Consider the following 15,000-nt stretch of genomic DNA (forward strand, 5'->3'; position numbering starts at 1 on the left):
ATATATATATATATATATATATATATATATATATATATATATATATATATATATATATATATACACTGATATATTTTTTCCATGGAGTCATTTTAGTGGATTCTCTGGGAAACTACTATATTTGCATAAAGATCAGTTTTTCAATATTAAATCATTTGCTCCTAATAAGAAGGGCTACAAGGAAATATACTGAGTTATCGATGATCTTCTGTACAGTAGACTTCCATAACATTAGGAGATTCATACACCTATACACAGAAGTAAAGGTACAGCACCAGTACGTTAAACCGGCTTACACATAAACCCGTCTATTTATCTCACCCTTGCACCTACTATTGCACTTTATGGATATTAAGGCCAATAATTCCTAACTCATTCTAGGTCTTACTTTCCACTTCCACCCAACACTTTTAAATTTACATTTCTTTCACTAACACAGCTTCAGGATTTTTTTTCCACACGACCAAGCTATTTTCAAGCACTTTTGCTAACCCTTCTTCCACCTTTTCTAAATTTTTCCACACCTTTCCCCTTATTATTTGTCGTAAGTCCTAAGTGTACCTAAATCAAGCTTTTCAATGGCGTGACGTTAGCCTACTTTATGTTCTTCATATATTTACACCTGGATATTCATAGACGCTCGACATCAAGCAGGAAGCTAATTTACAACTGAACATAGAAGATAGCATTTAAATACATTGAATTTCGTTTATGTAAGCGATGTAAGCAATACTGACAAGATTTTCTAAGCCTGGCGCATGTGGTAAAACAGGTAACACAAAAAAATATCCACCATAATACTGTAAATGGTAAAAAGAAAAATCGACAACGAAAAGCGTATAAAAAAAAGGAGAAATAGTAATGGGAGAGAACTGTCTCAGTAAGATTTCACACCTGATAATCCTTAGACTAATCTAAAATTTAAATCGAACTTTATTGGAAAAAAAAGGTAAAGATGGTTTAATACACTAAGAAAAGCATTGGAATATGAATTAAGTAAGCAAAACTTGTTTAATGGAAGAAAAATCTATTATTTTAAATGGATAAGATAATCGCAACACGCGTCATTAAAACAGAATTCATGACATTATACATGAAACATTCAATATAAGAACAAAGGTTCTCATATTACTTTTACTTCTACAACTAAAATTTCTGTAACTAAAATAGGAAATAAAAATTTGAGGGAACCTCTTATGTGTTAAAGTTATATGGATTCCTCCAATTTGCAAAATTTGTTTTCAGTCTTTTCTGTCCAAGCTGAAATAACCTCGTTGTAACAACTCAAGCCAAAATACCAGTGTGGTCTTCACAAAGAATTGGAATTGCAATTGCAATTGTATTCCCATCTTCTTGGAGCCACATTAGCCCCACCACATTATCTCCTGCCTGGTACAATAAGAAGCCAGTCAGTAATTATTCTCTAAAAACTGAAGCAAATCAAGCCTACTATAAGGGAACCTTCTGAAATTCATAAAACTGACCACATGATTTCTGGTGTAGATAAAAAAAAAAAAAGAAAAAAAAAAAAAAAAAAAAAAAAAAAGCATAGTTAAGTACATGTTTTACAATTACTGAAAAAGAGGCCTCTGGAAATCCTTCCATCATAGTAGATTCGATAAACAAACCACGGCATTTTTTATACCTCTTTGGGAAAGCCGAGATATTTATAATATCGAGAAAAAACTTGTATTTCATTTCAAACTGTATTAACTCAACTCAATTATATAGATATCAGGGGCTATTACACACGAAAAAATCCACAAACAACTGATAATTAAGAAGTATTTAAGGAGAAAGGTAAGTGATATTCATAATCGATGGGAGATATAAAACCAATAAGAATGGTATTTAGCTATCCCTCTCTCCCTGATTTGCAAAGCAAAAAACATGCAATCTTCGCGGGTACTTTTGATATCATATCATGTCCAATAAAAAGCGAACGAGCGATTAAAACATGGCAAGTAAGTATTTGACATAACACCTACAGGACCGGTCCTAATTTCATATGAGAGAGAGAGAGAGAGAGAGAGAGAGAGAGAGAGAGAGAGAGAGAGAGAGAGAGATTTACGTAAGTTTTAAGTCGCAAGGTTGCTCAATGTTATTCTTTACTATCCTACATGTAAAACATCTTATTCCAAGCAACATTATCATATAAACAGTTGAATAAATAAAAAGAAAAGGACAAAAGTTCACTGTAAAAAGAAACACTTTTCAGAAGGCAATAAAGAGAAAAGCAATCTTGTTATATTTTCAAGGCTCTCTATGACAAAAGTAGAAATAACAGATATTCTAATATCATGAAATTGTTTTCTATATTTTTGAAGTCTAGATATAATCGAATAATTTTCAACCTTTACACCATGGTTCTAAGAAGGCTTACTTGGGTAAACCCCTCCGCTATTGTCTTTCCACCAAATGAAGCAAAATGATGACCTGTAACTGACCCCGCCTTGAATAAGATATTGTTTATAGTGGTCGAACATTGTGGATTAGAATCCAAGTAAACTTCAGAAGCCTATCAAATTAAAGGGGTTTTAAAAATTTAGTAACTAAACTCTCAATCAAACAACCATTCTCAGCAAGCCAATCTTCCTAACGAGATCGTGAAAGTTATACTGTACTAGTTACAAACACTTGAACAAGCATTTATACCATTATCCAGGTCAGTAGCATTAATGGGTACACACAAAAAACTAAGAACATTTTTCCTTGAGTGCAGCATGACGTCTGTACGCAATTCCGATTACTATATCGCAGTAGCTCTCAAAGCCTCTCCGCAGATGAGCTTTTCGGTTCCGCGAAATTAAAACACTCTTGTTTGACATTGATTCTTATGCAAGAATAGAACCTAAAGGTATTTTTCCTTTGCTTTTTATAAAGACAGCTGATTTGTTAGCTCCTAAATTTATCTGTTATTATTCAATTTTTAGAAATAATGTGTTCTTTTTGCGCTTGGTGGTGAATTGGTAAGGTTGCTGATTACCACCCAATTTTTATAGGTCCTGTAACATTTAAATAATTTGAATGTCTTTCGGGAATACGTCTAAATAGGTATGATGAAGGTAATCATCTGTTCCTTAGTTTGAAGTTTGGCTTTCGGAAAGTCCTTGGAGCATGTGATGTCGCCTTCTTACAATCTCCGATACTGGTGAGAATTCCCTTGATGGTGGTCAGAAAGTTCATATGATTGGCCTTGATTTTAGTGCTGCCTTTGACCGTATTAATCATGACTCTTGTCCACAAACTTAACAGATGGCGGTCGGTGGGGGTTATCTTAGCATCATTATTTATTTCATAAGTAATAGATTACCAAACGCAGTTGTTGATGGGGACCATATCTACTAGTAACTATAGGAATGCAAGCTCTAGTGTTTCTCCGGGTAGGTTTATCGGCCCATTACTTTTCATGTTATATACACATGATTTGTGGTTTGGCCTAGAAACCAAGCTCATTGCATATGCAGATGATGCTAGTTTCTTTGCCTCAATTCCACCACCTAAATTTAGATCTATTGTTCTTTAAAGCCTTAATAGAGATCTAGCTAATATTAGTGCATGATGCAAATAATAGGACATAAAGTTGAGCCTTAACAAAACTCACAATATGATTGTAAGTAGGTAGAGGACAGTGGCTCTTCAACAACCAACTCTTTGTATTGACAATGTCTCTTTAACTATATACAAATATCTCTTTAATATTCTAGGTGTGATTCTTTATTACATATTTATTCTGAGAAACTTTTGGTCAGATTCATCTTCATTTGAATAAAAAAGAAAATAGTTTTTTTTCGAGAGAGAGTCGTTTAAAATTTTCCTTGATGAATCTATCTCGAGGAAAGGTTTTAATTCTGTTATTCTACCTCGTTTCGAGTTTTGTTTTCTTATCTGGACTTCACCTGTTGATTTTAATCTTAATCTATTAGACACAAATTTGCGGTCTATTAAATTCCTTATACCTTATACCTGACACCGTTGTTTCGTCAGTTCTTTGTGCATGTTGCATAAGATTTTTCTTAATTTTGACTAGCTTTCGCATTCACCATCCTTTACATATTACTAGGTATTCTATTAATTTTAAGTCTTGACTTCTCCACCATAAGGCTCCATACTGCACAGTATTCTAGAAATTTTATTTAAATTTGCTGCAAATGATTTTACTATGAACAGGTTGATGTAAGTCTTTTTGTGACAGACATGACAGATCAATTTTAACGTTGTTACTGTGCTTAAAATTTTAATTTTATAGTTTTTTTTTTCAAAGCTTATATAGTTTATTTGCTATTTCCTTAATGGGCTGCTTTCATTGTTGGAATCCTCCTTTTATAATTCACCGCATTAATACTTTATCATAATTTGAGTAAAAATCGTTAAAACGTGGAATGACAAATATATTCCCGCAAATGAGTTGCGAGGAAAATTTCTAAAAATATCTTTCGAAGGGAAGTTTTGTGTTTTTATGCAGATACCTTAATAAAAAAAGACAAGCAAATACACCAAAAAACAGAATAAACATCATCTCCTGTTTGAGTTTTTCCATAATAGGGATGACCTATCCAGTCTCTTGTCAGCAAACGTTTTGACTTTCTTCTATTGCTTTTTTTTTTTTTTTTTTTTTTTTTTTTTTTTTTTCGCTCCTGATGACCAACGTTAACGTCGGGGAATCAAGTACAGGCAAATACGATTTCTTTGGCGGTTTCTTTTTTTCAGTAATGTTGACCATAATCTCACTCACTATGCAATACAGTATATGTTGCTGACTTTTCATATAACTTTTTACTTGATAGAGAGTCGCTGTGAAGTAAATACTTTGATAGTGTATTTCTTTAAATAGTTCCTTAGTTAACGCCGACGTAAAATGTGCCATTGATTTCTTGTTTTCTTGAATTTTCTAGTTTATTTTTTTATATTGAAATATTTTTTTTTTTTAGATAAAATTACATACAGTCATGCACGCGTGCACACACACGCACACACACACACACACACACACACACACACACTCATACAAACACAACCACGAACTCTCACCCTTACCAAATTGATCGATGAAAAGGTGAGTAGCTGGGGTATAATGTTAAATCAAAAGTTAAGATAGATATAAGCTGTAAAAGAAAATATGATAATTAGGCTCTAAATATAATTAAGACAAGTAACTTCAATGAAAAGAAAATAAAAAGATCATATAAGGAGAAATGTATGAACTGAGAAACTAGGGCGAAAGAAGATATGGAGTTTATAAAATTCCTTGATGGTAGATGGGGATGACAAGGAGAGTAAGAAGAGGGAAGAAATTAAAGTGGTGAGATGCAGAAAAATTTTTAATAATAGAAAGTACGAGAATATTTGAGATGCTGTTACATGCTAGTTGAGAAGGGCAAGGACAGGTGTAGGCTATAGGAGTCTGGGAAAGGTAGTCATGAATAAATTAAGCGAGAAAAGCATAGGAAATTCAAGAACTAGAAGGGAGCAGGTGAATGAGGCCGTTTGAGAAACTGAAAAGCTGTTTTACAGGGAAATAAACGCAGAGTAAAATATATAAACAAGGAGATCTCAGAATAAAATGCTAGTGTGAAGTTGAAAATGCTGGTGGAAATGACAATCAAGGATATGAGAAGGTCGATTAAGAGATGAGTGAAGGAAAGCTACCAGCAGCTGATTAATTACAAGTGAGATTTAGCAGTATGTTTAATGTAGAAATAAAGGAGAAATGACTATAACAAAACTTTCCAAAATCCAAATCCATCCAAGAAATAAAATATGATTGTTCATAAATCCGTTATAAAGTGCTTTAAAAAATTTCCCATTTACTAGCCTGTCTCTGAAAATCAACTTTCAATTTCATAAACAGATTTTTTTTTTGTCTGCGAATACCTCACAAACATTGTCTTAATAAAAATTTAAGTGATTACTATTTTTTCTCACTTCTGCACATAAGCAAACACACACACACAATATATATATATATATATATATATATATATATATATATATATATATATATATATATATATATATATATATATATATATATATATATATATATATATATATATATATATATATATATATATATATATATATATATATACACAGTGTATATATGTACATACATATAAATATATATATATATATATATATATATATATATATATATATATATATATATATATATTCATATATATATTTATATATATTTATATATATATAATATATATATATATATATATATATATATATATATATATATATATATATATATATATATATGCGTGTGTGTATGTATGTATGCATATATATATATATATATATATATATATATATATATATATATATATATATATATACTGCATATATACAGTTTTTCCCTGTGATCCAAGTTTGTTGAGGGCCTAAATAGCCAGTCATAATAACCACTGGAGTCAAATGTTTTTCATATGCTCCGATTTTGCGTTTTCCCAGTGATTCCCTGCTGAGTAGCTCAATAGCCAATTATAATAAATACCGGAGTATATTGTCTTCCCTGTGCTTCGAGTTTGATGAGCAGCTACATAACCGATCTTGATAACCAGTGAAGTCATTTGTTTACACTAAGGCCAGGTTTACTGAGTAGCTAAATAGCCAAGTGCGAAAAATATCGGAGTCTCTATTGTTCTCTGTGCTTCTTGTTTGCTGAGTAGCTAAGTAGCTCAAGGTGTCGTCGTTCACCCTATTTTGACGCAAGTTGATATCATTGACATGCAATCCATATGGCGGAAATATGGGCCAGGCTGGTTATTGTCCATAGAAAGCCATGTCATCCACATAGCCAGGGATCAGTAGAACGTGGTAATGGCGATTTTTTTGTTGCACGGATGGAAGACAACAAGAATCAATTCATGCAGTTCCAGGAAAACTCCAGCTTAAATGCTGGAATTAAACAGGCAGAATACACCACGATGTATGGCTGTGATGTCAAAATTTGATTGACCTCTTTCACTATTCATATCGAAATATTACGCATAGCCTTTTATCAATTCAATTGACATAGTTCAGTGATTTTATGTAATCACTGATCCACAGTTTCATTAATTACATGATGTCACTGGCATGTTCAGTGATTACATGTAATCACTAATGGTCACAGTGATTAAGCGTATTCACAGTAAAGTTTAGTGATTTCATGAAATCACTGATTACACGTTTTCACTCTTAACATATACATATATGTATGCATACATACATATATGAACACATCTATATATTGCGTACTTTAATAAGATCTACTAATACATATAACTTATCGACGTATGTAATGTTTAGATGTAAAAATATACTGAGATAATTAAAAACACCATGTGAAAATGCCTTGAATATAAAAAAAACCGATAAGAATTTACCTGTATGCATTTAGATATATGCACATTTACACTCACACACACACACACACACACACACACACATATATATATATATATATATATATATATATATATATATATATATATATATATATATATATATATATATATATATATATATGACAAGATATACTTTTTCATGTGGCCTAACAAAGCTATAATTTTTATCACTGTATAGTTAATTTTTCAGCTTTATTCTATTAAGCTTTAGTAAGCATGGAATGAGATACTGGTAGATTTGAGTTGCCACTAGGTGCCGCGCATGTAAAGGGAGATGCTCATGTCTACTTTTTAACTGGTCGCTTCTTCATTCCAGCCCATATGACAGTAGTCATGAATGTTATATCTTCCTAATCCTTGGAGAATTGCGCAAAGCAAATGTACCTAACAAAAAAACACAACCAGACAACAGAATTCTTCTCATGATTTCATCTCCAGAGATAAAAATACAATGAACTCGATTTCCAAATTCTTTAATTTGCAGTATATAAATGCTTATAATGGATGCATAATTAAGTGTAGTATTAGACCTAATGTGTCGTTCCAAGGGTTCTACGGTAAGTAGGTACAGAGAATGAGTCCTTACAACCGGCTGCCAGCATACCAAAAACTAAGAAAGGAAGCCTAGTAAATGTGAAAGGCAACACAAAAGGAAAGTCTGTCTGTCAATATTAGAACAAAGTTAGTTTCATTCTAAGGGATCAACAGAGTGCAGAAACAGGGAACAAGTCCCCTTAGTGTCTAGCCAGGCAACATGCCTGGCCAGACACTAAGGCTAAGTAGATAAGTGAAATCCTGTCGCCCAAAGACAACTGCAAAACACCATCCAGTGCTCCCAGAGGTATCTTCAGGGCTGCATACCCCTGCTATGACGTATCGATAGCAAGGGACGATGGACAGCCTCACGATAACCATAAGGTTACTTGGTAGAAGGTGAGGGTGTATATGTACACAAAAACCAGTCTTGGCCAAGGGCTAAGAGTCAGTGTTAGCCCAAGTCAAGACAGATGGAATACAAATCTGCAAAAAGTAGCAGAAGGTTTAATCTATAATTATACCACAGTTGTAAAAGAATATATGAAATACACTCTTACAAGACTAGAAAAGAGTTGATATGAAATTTTGAGCGATTTGGAGACATTGTGGCGGGATGTTGCAAAAACAACCCCCACACCCTTGATCACACTAACTGACAAATAGTCTCCTCTGCACAAACTTTCCCCTTACGTTATCAACTGGACTTTTGGACAAAAGGACAAAAAACAAAACAAAACATAACCTTAAAACTATATTTCTTAAAACTTAAGATAAATCATAAACCATCCACATTCAAACTAAATACTTTAAACCAATCAAAACTTAACACTTTAAACTAATCAAAATTTAACACTAAATATATAACAACCAAATCCCCATTCATATAAAACACTAACAAAACTTAACACTAAACCACACACCAACACCAAAATATGTATTTTTATATATATTTTATGGACACCAACACAAAGCCAACAGTCTTTTACGGCAACTACCACAATCACGGCTTTTTAAATAACAGATTAAATTGTGTGGAAATTTGCCACAACTGGCTCGCTGAATTGGTTGGTAGTCATCATCCTGATCATCATTATTATCATCATTATCATCATCATCAACAATCCAAATGAGGAGGCCAGGTCATCATCGGTTCAGCAATCCAAAAGCGCAGTTCAACACAATCAAGTACAGGCCAGGTCATCAACAATCGTGGTCCAAAAGAGCAGTCCAAACAAAATCCTTTATTACAGGCCTGGTCAGCAACAATAAATCAGCTCTCAAAAAAACAATCTCTCATAAGGAGGAATCACGGCTCAGAAAATAAAAAAAAAACACTTCCACGCTGGTAATAATATTGGAGTACATCCAGCGTTCACACAACTACCTTAAGCTGCAGTCAAATCAAAAAAGCATTCGCTCCGAAACATTCACCACTGTCGTAACCTAACTAAAAACATAAACAAACAATCTCATTTGTACCAATAGTCTTTCTCACCACCAACGATCATTCGCTAACTCTCTCTCTCTCTCTCTCTCTCTCTCTCTCTCTCTCTCTCTCTCTCTCTCTCTCTCTCTCTCTCTCAGGATTTGGCAAAAAACAAAAATAAAAATAAAACAAAAATAAATCCTCCACATTCCTCCCCCCTTACTTTGCCAAATCCTTCTCACACAACACCTACATTATTTTTTTCATAACCCAGTCGCAGTCGGGAACGGGACCTCTACTCCGAGTAACTGGGCCCCCATATACTCTCTCATTCACTTCTTCCTTATCACAATCATTCGCTACATTAACACTATTCCTATCTAAATCCCTATCATCTAATATATCATGTACAATCATATCTACCTCGTTCTCATCTGGCCCTATAATTACACTCATTTCTGTAAACAATTCATCCATTTCATCAAAAACATTCTCAACTTTAGTAAAAGATTCATTCATGCTACTAATCATTCTCCTATCTCTCACTCTCGCATTCGTCATCCTTTCTTTTACATCACTTAAGGAAAAGCCACACACACTATAGGTATCATTCATACTCAGCCATGATTCATCTGTATTAACACATTTATCTTCCATACACACTTGCACATTTACACCCTTGTCATACTTATTTGTATTCTTACCTATTCCTATAAATTTCCCTTGCACTTTCTCCTCACTTAAAACTTTCAAACGCCTCTTTTTCCTTTCCTATATTCAACTAACACTAATTGTTTATTTTCCAGCCCCAATTTCTCATGCATACTTGATTCATATTTGCTCATTTCCAACCAATTACTCATCCCATTCTCACAAACATTAATCCTATTCCTTCCACACACACAGGAGGACTCACCCAGCTGAACCCTCTTACACTCTAGTTTCCCGAACATCCTGACTGACTTACTCCCTTCTTCCTACATACTCTAGCTACATGCCCATCTGCACCACATTCAGAACACTTACCCCGTGGCTCCTTGCACATTCTAGCATAATGACCATCCTTACCACAATTACCACAAATCACATTCATACGATTACTACGACATCCACTCGCCACATGCCCAGTCATACCACACTGATAACATTTTACCCCTTTCTCTTTCTTACACTCGCTAATTCTATGCCCTACCTCACCACATCCAAAACAAGCACCTAGAGCCCATCTACATTCATTCTTCTTATGTCCTTCCTTTCCACACCTATAACACTTTTCATTACGGACACGACTATCTGACATACCTCGATGCGCACTAACACTCCTATCCCTCCAAACCTGATTCCCTTGCCTAAACCCTTCATTTGTCCTTACAGGTATTCCCACATTACTCGCCCTAACACTCCTATCTACTACACTATCAGCTACCCTCATCGGTCCTCTCATAACAGCATCTCTAAAACTAACAAATTCTATTACACTTTCTTCCATTCCAGTTCTTACACTCACAGATTTACTTTCTTTCATACACTTATCCAACTCGTAATCCTCAACTATCTCTAAAATATCATCCCATGTCAATCTTTCTTTCGTCCACCTCATTTTCTCCTTCCGTTTCAAATTAACAAACTCAGCAACATTCTCGGGTACAGTAGCCAAAAACTTCTTCATTAACTCCTTATTCTCATTTATACCTTCATCCCCATACTTCTTCCTAGCTAAAGTTTCCAACCTACATACATACATCGATATCGCTTCTCCTGCATTCATCCGTGCTTCATCAAAATCATTCTTACGCTTATACTTAACACTCCCTTTCATACGTTTTACCTGCTCAATTATTCTCTTTTTCACACTTTCATAATCAACGTCCCCTACACTCATTATCACTCCATACATCGTCAACAAATACCCAGTCAAATATTCTCCTAACTCCCTAGCCCAAACTCTTTTACTATCACCATACTTATCCTGACAATACCTCTCATACTCCTTGAAAAACTCGTATACATCCCTTCTACTATGCTCATTGAACCTTTCACACCGAGGTACCTCTCTCATAAACACAGTCTTACACACATCTCGTTCATTCTCACTGCTATCATCACTGCTACCTTCCTTCTTGTTTCCTACTTCCTCGCTAGAATATAAGGAATCTAATTCCACAGTCATACTCCTATCCTTGATCATACTCTTCCTGGTCCTTTTCTTACTCGCCACTTTCACCCATTCACGATCGTCTTTGCTATCAGCCTGATGCTTTTTCTTCCCTTTCTTCACATCACTTTTACCTTTCTTCTCATGATTCCTATCACATTTCTGTTCATCCCTACTATGCCTTATTCCCTTATCTTCAATCTCACTATCACTATTACTATTACTATTACTATCACTGTCACTTCCTTTCCCATTATCACTAACCTTAGCCTTCTCATCCACTATCAACCCATTACCAGAAGCTGAGGACACTCCTCTGACTGCACCTTCACCCATTATAGTTTTCATCATCCCCATTACTTGCCCCATCATATCTTCCATTCGTTTCTCCGTCCGTTCTTCATTTTCTCGCATCCTCATCTCAACACCCTCTTCCACTCTCTCTACAGTTCCCTGAATTTCCCTCAGTTTCCTATGCATCTCCTCATTCTCACACCTTAACCACTTATTCTCTTGCAACAATTTCTCCTCACGCTCCTTACTCAGCCGCAATTCCTCCTTCAAAACCCTCAACTGCTCCTCCATTTTTCATCAACCTTATATCTAATATCTTATCCTATCAGTCCTTCGTCTAAGAGTCAAGCTTCAATCCCACCTCGGCAGTCCCTGTTCGGGCGCCAAAATAATGTGGTGGGATGTTGCAAAAACAACCCCCACACCCTTGATCACACTAACTGACAAATAGTCTCCTCTGCACAAACTTTCCCCTTACGTTATCAACTGGACTTTTGGACAAAAGGACAAAAAACAAAACAAAACATAACCTTAAAACTATATTTCTTAAAACTTAAGATAAATCATAAACCATCCACATTCAAAATAAATACTTTAAACCAATCAAAACTTAACACTTTAAACTAATCAAAATTTAACACTAAATATATAACAACCAAATCACCATTCATATAAAACACTAACAAAACTTAACACTAAACCACACACCAACACCAAAATATGTATTTTTATATATATTTTATGGACACCAACACAAAGCCAACAGTCTTTTACGGCAACTACCACAATCACAGCTTTTTAGAGAACAGATTAAATTGTGTGGAAATTTGCCACAACTGGCTCGCTGAATTGGTTGGTAGTCATCATCCTGATCATCATTATTATCATCATTATCATCATCATCAACAATCCAAATGAGGAGGCCAGGTCATCATCGGTTCAGCAATCCAAAAGCGCAGTTCAACACAATCAAGTACAGGCCAGGTCATCAACAATCGTGGTCCAAAAGAGCAGTCCAAACAAAATCCTTTATTACAGGCCTGGTCAGCAACAATAAATCAGCTCTCAAAAAAACAATCTCTCATAAGGAGGAATCACGGCTCAGAAAATAAAAAAAAAACACTTCCACGCTGGTAATAATATTGGAGTACATCCAGCGTTCACACAACTACCTTAAGCTGCAGTCAAATCAAAAAAGCATTCGCTCCGAAACATTCACCACTGTCGTAACCTAACTAAAAACATAAACAAACAATCTCATTTGTACCAATAGTCTTTCTCACCACCAACGATCATTCGCTAACTCTCTCTCTCTCTCTCTCTCTCTCTCTCTCTCTCTCTCTCTCTCTCTCTCTCTCTCTCTCTCTCTCTCAGGATTTGGCAAAAAACAAAAATTAAAATAAAACAAAAATAAATCCTCCACAACATGAGCCGCTGACTTAAGTCATGCAACGGTCGCGGACAAATAACGGACGCACATCGCAAAAACACAAGGGTATAGACGAAATTCTCCAAGACAAAAGGAAAAGCCCTCAACTTAGTCGATGAAGAAGAAGCAGAAGCATCCATGATTTCAAAATCACTCCAAAAAAGCTAGAAAAACGCACAGAAACTCCTGAAGCAAATCTGTCAAGATGGCGCTGCTAGAAGGAATGACGAATCAATGAACATAATTACAGTAACACACTAGGATCGGAGTGGTAATGACTCTCTCCCACGTATCCAATCCTATCCCATATCCTTCGAGACAAGCTTAATTCTATCCAGGGTAAGATAGGCGTGGCTTGTTTTAAACACGTATCTATTTCATACACATCTCTCAGGATATTCGCTCCAGGGGATAGAGCCCTGTGATACTTCTTAGGTAACATTCTTTGGTATATCACTGGCAGAAATATTCTAAGTAGAAAGCTGCTTTTGAGGAACTTCCTTCAGGATGACATGGCTGAGGCCCCAATATATATATATATATATATATATATATATATATATATATATATATATATATATATATATATATATATATATATATATATATATATATATATATATACACACACACACACACACATATATATATATATATATATATATATATATATATATATATATATATATATATATATATATATATATATATATATGTTCTTAAGAAGCTGGTTTAGTGTATAGTAAGTATCGTAGTATATAAATAATTTTATTCAAATATATTTATATTGTTTTCATTTGTGTATTGAAGAGATGATACCCAACCCATTAAATGAGCCCCTCTCATGTAGATATAAGTATTTTATGTGAATTACGTAAGACTTTCGTCGAGAATTTCATTATATTCTTTATTCAAGTTGAAATATGTAATTTTACGTAATTTTTAGAATCAACTTTTTATTTCCCGTATGTTTGTTACACGGTCTTACGTTGTCTATTTGAAAGTGTTGAAGGATTCGTGCGAGATATGAATCAGGGCTTAGGTAATGTTCTTTTATATTTTATGATATATTGCGTCATGTTTGAGAGAGAAGGTTCAGTGACATATGCTTTGGAAGATTCTCTACCACGTTCTGCTTTAGAAACTTTATAAAGGCCCGGCGAGAAGATGTTATTTTTTTTTCAATTTCGGGGACACAAGGGGACCGGAACTAGCTTGGAAGTCGTGTCGTGGATTCGTTGGTGTGCATCTGAGAGTTGCCTGAAACCCCTGATTCGCCTCTTGACATTTTTATCTAGTTGGAAACTTTGACGCCCATAGCCAGAGTCTACGCTTTCCAAATAAATTGGAACCTTCTGGAATTAGCAAAATTTCATATATAGGTGACCAAGGTTAGGTTACTGTCAGAGATAGACAGACATAAACACCGATTTAAAACTGCAGCCTGGAAATAGCCCCCTTCCACTCTCCCTCTCTCTCTCCCACACGTAATCTAGTGTATTTTTCAAAAGTTTTCAGTGAGTTATGGTATGTTCTCTCTTAAGTGGCTCTGTGACCCAAATACGCAAGACTAAAAGATGATTTTAAATTCATTGTATTAGGGGGAGTGTTGGCATTGTATAACGTGTTTTGTAAACGACCCTGTAGGCAGGATAGGTTATGTAGAATGATCTGATTAACTATTATTCATTAAGAGGCAAACTTAAACATTGTATTTTTTCAGAATTATTTCAAGCATTTGTATTATTTAATTCTATTA

The sequence above is a fragment of the Palaemon carinicauda genome, chromosome 33, assembly GCF_036898095.1.
Source record: "Palaemon carinicauda isolate YSFRI2023 chromosome 33, ASM3689809v2, whole genome shotgun sequence".
Classification (NCBI taxonomy): Eukaryota; Metazoa; Arthropoda; class Malacostraca; order Decapoda; family Palaemonidae; genus Palaemon; species Palaemon carinicauda.